Here is a 6,000-nt window from a genome sequence, read left to right on the forward strand (position 1 = left end):
AAGGGCAGGGCCAACCCCATTTTATAAAATAAAGTACATTTCTGTGGATTTTTGAATCCTTTTCTTCTTTCCTTCCAGCCTGCTTGCCAGGGTTTTAAGTTCCAAAAGAAAAGCTCTCCTTTCACATTTGTAAATCCAAAGTTGTCTGCTGTAGCAGGAGCTGTGTTAAAACATTTCACATCAGGGACCTCAGGAGTTCAGTCACATGGAAGCAGTGAAAAGGTTTTGCATCCCAGAGCACAAAGGAAGAGCCCCATACTTGGGACACAGAAAGGCACTGAGTCAGGCAGTTCCTGAGTTCACAAAGCAGCTGGGGAGGAGAAAGTGGAAGCTCCCCTTGAAGACCTGCCTCTCCAACACTCCTTTTTTCAGGCATATTCCCCCAGTGCAGCATTCTCAGAGCTGACATAAATCTGTGTGGCAAAGGAATTTAGAGCAGCCCTTGCCTATGTAGTTAATTGCTGTGGCCATCTTGCCCCACGCAAAACAACACGTGGAACAAGGCATCATTGAGAGCTGGGTTTATACCTGTTTGATATAAAGAAATGAACTTGGTGAATCACAAGTTCCCCTTTGAACATAGAAGACAAAGAAGAAAAGTGGGAAATAGGCAGCTAATGCCTCTAATGTGGAGCCTTGCAGGTGGCTGCCCTGCAGAAGCTCGGATGGGTGAGTGTCCCTTCATGCCAACAGCAAAGCTGTTCACTTGGGAAGTCAGACGGGGCCCAAGCAAACTCCAAACCCCCTTTGCCCCTGAACTGTAGCAGAGCTGTAGCCCAGGACTTGCTCTTCAGACAAGCAGCACAGAGCCAAGGGCTCCTGGGACTGTTGGGAAATGCTGATCCCATTCCAGCCTGTTGGGGATGGTGCATAAGGACTGCACCTGCACAGCCTCTGGTGGGTGTCAGCTGGAGGGTTCCCCAGACAAGAGCAGCTGTCAAGGCACTCAGCGCTCTCTTGTGCAGGAGAGACAGAGACGAAGCTGAGGAGAGTCCCTGCCAGGGCTCAGCCTTACCCAAATGAGCAATGGATTCTCCCAGTGCTTTCACAGCTGCCCCACGAACCCTGGGATCCTTTGAGTTCAGGTTCTTTGTTATTCCTTCCACCAAACCAATGATCACCGGGTTCAAGGCATCTTTCAGGGCTCCTGTGATTTCAGCCAGCACGTCCAGCACCCTCTGTTTCACTTTCTTGTGGCTGTCAGGTATTCTCAGGACAAAATAATCAAAAATCTGTGAAGAGAACAAGCAACGTGAAAGCTGGATTGAAATGCCCCTGTTTGAAGAGCGGCTGTAGCAGTCAGCAATGTCAAAGATGAAAGTGATCCTTTCTGTCAGGTCAGCACTCGCTTGCACAATGTCACTGTTTTCCTGTGGGCCACTCACTGGAATGGTGGCACAACCTCATGCTGGTTGAAAGATTTTCTTCTGTTTTTAGGAGGTTTGGCTGGGGACCGAATGGTTCCTATTTCTCTCCATCTATAAATCATTAAATCAATTTCATTTATTAATGCTAAAGAATACCTTTGCTTTGAATGGAAGCAGATGTTTACAATGCCTGGTTTTCTAAACAGTTCCCTCAAGTACTGAGGGCAATTCTGATTTTGCCAAAACTATGGCTGGAGGAGATCTAAGTTTTCTTATGTTTGTTTCTGAGCCAGTGTCTGGAGAAGAGCAGGGCCCTGATCAACTCTTCCAGGATCCAGACAATTTCTCTAAGTGACAGGTGGACTTCTGAAGTGTAATGTGCTGTACAGCTCTCATTAGAGCAGGTTCAGTCCCTTGACAGCCTCATTATCAGGCACCTTTCCCTGGAAAAAGGGAAAAAGCAGCTACTGGGAGGAGAAGGCAGAGATGAGTCCTTAGCTGTTTTCCTCCTTTTCCAAAGAGAAAAACAGACCCCCAAGAAGGTAGAGCACTGTCTTTACCAAGAGGAATAGGAACAAGGATGGAAATGAGTAGCCAGAGCTGTACCTGTGTAAGACAAGATGGAGTGTATAGAAGTGTTCTTAAAAAAAGCAGCTGGGTTTAAACCAACCCAGCCTGATACTTCTCTTCCCTGTGCAAACCCATTTTTGGTCTAGAGAACAATTGCCATGCTTTCAGGGGCTGGATTCCCTTCACTTCACCCAGCTGGGAGTAGGAGAGAGCAGCAGTTACACCAGCAGAAAATTCTGCCATCATCTGATGAACAGCATCAATAAGCACCTGCCAGACAAATACAGCTGGACTGAAATGACTTGTCCTGAAGCCTGGACCTGAATTAAATTTTTTCTGGGTAAGAGGGACCAGCGTGTCCCAAACAGCCAGGACAGAGTGCCAAGGCACACTGAATTAACTTTGCTGCTACAGGCTCAGGACAGGACCTAAAGGAAAGGAGCAGTGAAGGTACCTTACATACTTGGGCAATGTTAGTGGAGATGAGCTGGGGGCTGGTTTGGCACAGGTCTAGGAGGAGTTCCACTCCTTCCATCCGTGCCTGAAACCCCTTGGCTTCCAGGAGATGGTAAAGCTTCTGGAGCAGCTCCGTTTCTTCCACAGCTGGAGGTGACGTGACCTGGGCTTTTGCAGGGGTAGGAGGTGTCCAACAGAGGGAGATTTCACCCTGGAAAATAAAACCTAATGAGGACCTGGTGGTGATAATTATCATAGCATGGCATCCCCTTAGTGGAAATAATTAGCATTGACTCCATGATTCCAGAAGGCTGATCAATTGCTATGCTCTGCTATGCTGAAACTCATTGCTCTCACAGACAGTCTGATACAGACAGACCAGATTGGGCAATTGAATCCAAAACACCATCACCAGTGGCCAATTAAGAAATTACCCTTTGGTAAACAAATTTCCATAACACATTCCACGTGTTCACAACAACAGGTGCAGCAAGTGAAGATAAGAATTGTTTCTCATTCTTTTCTCTGGTCTTCTCACAGCTTTCTCCAGGAAAAATGCCTGGGAAAGTTGTGCCTGCTGCTCTCTATGGAGACAGCTGCAGCCACAGACAATACCTGCAGTTAATTGTGAGCAAAACATCTTGAGCAGCTTTCCTAATCATGTGATTTCAAGCTGGAAAATCATGAGGCTCTGAAGAACAATGTGGACCTCATGACAATCAGTATGGCTGACAATCTGCAAGTGACATTCTCACCACTGCTCACTCAGGAAAGCCAAGGATGAGATGCATCTGATCTATCTTCAGATGGCTGCCAGGGCACACAGGTCACTTTGCTTTGTGGAGAAAGAGAGACACTACTGCCAAGTTTAAATGCCTCCTCATATGGGACGTGTGTGTCTTAGAATAAGGAAACTCATCACTCTGGAGAAGTGTCTCTGCAACCAGACATGACAATCTGGAAAAGCAGCTCAGATGCATTCTGAACAGATAAACAGGGCCATATTTGAAGGATTTATAAAATCTGTAACAGAGATAAAAACAGAAGCCAGACATCCCAGAACTATGCTCACATTTCATTTGCTTCCCTGGAGATCAGATGCACAGCTTAACAACCCCACTGGGAACAATTCTCCTGATCAACCTGTCTCTTCCATGAGCACAGGAAGATGCCAGCTGTGCTACTGAGGCATGTGGTCACTTTCCTGCCACTGCTGAGCAGGACAGAGCTCAATAAATCCCCTCTGCTATCAGACGAGAACAGGTACAAGCAGCTCTGCAGCTGCCATGAAGAGACAGCAAGGAGCAAATTCCTGTCTTAAATGCTGATTGCAGCACAGGAGGAAATAAACCAAACATGCTGTCCATCAAGCAAATTACTTGAAGGACAGGAATATCAAGGCAAAAAGTCCACATTGAGACACCTGTTGACTGAAGTTGTTCAGGAATTGCCTTGCTACTTACTACTCAAACTTGGTACTGTTTGAGGGAAAGAAAATCATGATTCAGCCAGGCCAAACCTCACAGATGAGAACTGCATCTTTGTGGAATGGTGTCTTGCTTCCAGACTGAGATTCCTCATCAAAACACGCACCTGAAAATGACTCCACTCAGATGATAAAAAAGCCCTGTTTTATAGGGGCCTGAGTAAATATATGTATGGCAGTAAAAGATCTCTGTATTGTATAAGTGACCCTGCCCTGATTCTAGTTATTGTAAATGGGCTGCAGTTGTGATGTCCTTAATTGGGCAGCAGCTTTGGCCCGTGGAGGTAGCTGGGATAAAAGGGGGTGAGGCATTCAGGGAGGGCTGCAGAGGAGCCCTGGCTGAGAAGCAACAACACTGCTGTGAAGAGCTGCTGTGAGAAAACCACCAAGAAGGTATGAAACTCTGGAAATATGATATACAACAATATGATTACAACATTGTCTGAATTTACTTGTCCCGAGTCAGGTAGCAGAAACCTGGCTCTCTCCCAGCCTCCACAACACTGCCCTTGCCACTGCACTGGATCGTCTGAGCTGCCACCAATGGGTGTCTGTTTGTCTCTCCATTTTTGTGGACACCCCTCCAGAGAAGTTGTGTTCAGCACAATGCACAAGTAGACGTTTTTTATCCTAGAGCATATCCTAGAGTAGGGAAAGGAAACAATCTGTGGCATTGGTCATCTCTGCCAGACAGTTTTTCCTGAGGAAGAGGCATGTAAAGCTTGTCATGTGCTTTGTCACATCTGACAAAAGTGCTCAGTACCATTTGCCAGCAGACAATGTGGCCTGGGGCTCCTCTGAGCCATCGTTCCTCTCCTTCACTGGCTCCTTGACAGATGGGCCTTCAGCCTTCTGGTTTTCCATCCCCCACAAAGACACAGAGAAACCCCATCAATCTTTAGAGTATAAAACAGGAAATTCCCTGATGAAAACACAAGTTAGAACCAGGATCACTGCTACCAAGGCTTAGGGAAACATTTCCTAACTTACAGATGGAAACAGACCAGAGATTCAGTGATGCCAACTCTTTGTTTTCAATAGCCCAAGGCAGGTTATGGGTGCTACCAGACTCAGCAGCAGTTTAAAATCCAAAATTCCTTAATCTTGATCATACATGGGAATAATGCAAACTGATAAGCAACAAGTGTTTGTGAAGGAATCAACAGAATAAATTGGACTCTTTTGGGGGTTGGCCCATTGTGTTGGAAGTCGATTTGGTTCAACGCTCACTCTCCCTGTGCCTGCACAAAGGCAGGCTCCCTTCTATAATGTTGATAACAAAATATAAAATCCTCCCTCAAACAAACAAAGGATTTTCCACTGGATGCTGCTGAATTCACCAAGCTTCTTCCAGCCCCACATGGCTGGACAGCAGGGCGGTATTCCCAAAAGACAGACAGTCATTGTAGTAACTAGGATTGACTTGGACATCTTTTGTAAATTTGGGAATTTTCTTGGCACTACTACTTCCAGTGTCCTTTGCAAAGACTCTATTATCTTCAGAAGCACAATTCTCACTTAATTGCTTTACAGGGGGCAGGGTAGGGAGAGCATGGTGGGGGCTTACGCTTAAATGTAAATCCATTTTCTACTCTTTCCCTTTCCTCTTTGTGACCAGTATTCAAAATATTCAAAAATATTCAAAAATATTCAAAACCCCACTTTTTCCCTAGTAATAGGAATGAGCTAAAGACAGATTGGGTATGTTTGATCTCACATTAGCAGTAGCAATACTTGCACAAAGGAGACATTTCTCCTGCCAAGCACTTATTTTTTTCTTAATTCTTGTCAGAATATCTTCCAGGGCACGGGGGGAAAGAGATTGTTCCAAAACTGTTTTAAATTGTTGATGATTGAGCAACATCTTCACCATCTCCTGTCCATAATGCCTAAGGAAGGAACGAAGGAAGGAAGGAAACAAAACAAAAGTGAACAAACACAGGAAGAGCGTTACCAGAAGAGACTGATACCTTAAACTCATCAGGTGCAATCCCTGCATAAGAAGGCATTGCCTACTCAGCAAAGAGGGAGATTTACCTCACTTGACACTGCACAGTGCTGTCAGCTGAACACAAGAGGCAAGAGGCGAATGTGGGGCCACAGAAAAATACCATTTCACTC

Source organism: Melospiza melodia, chromosome 21 (assembly GCF_035770615.1).
Source record: "Melospiza melodia melodia isolate bMelMel2 chromosome 21, bMelMel2.pri, whole genome shotgun sequence".
NCBI lineage: Eukaryota > Metazoa > Chordata > Aves > Passeriformes > Passerellidae > Melospiza > Melospiza melodia.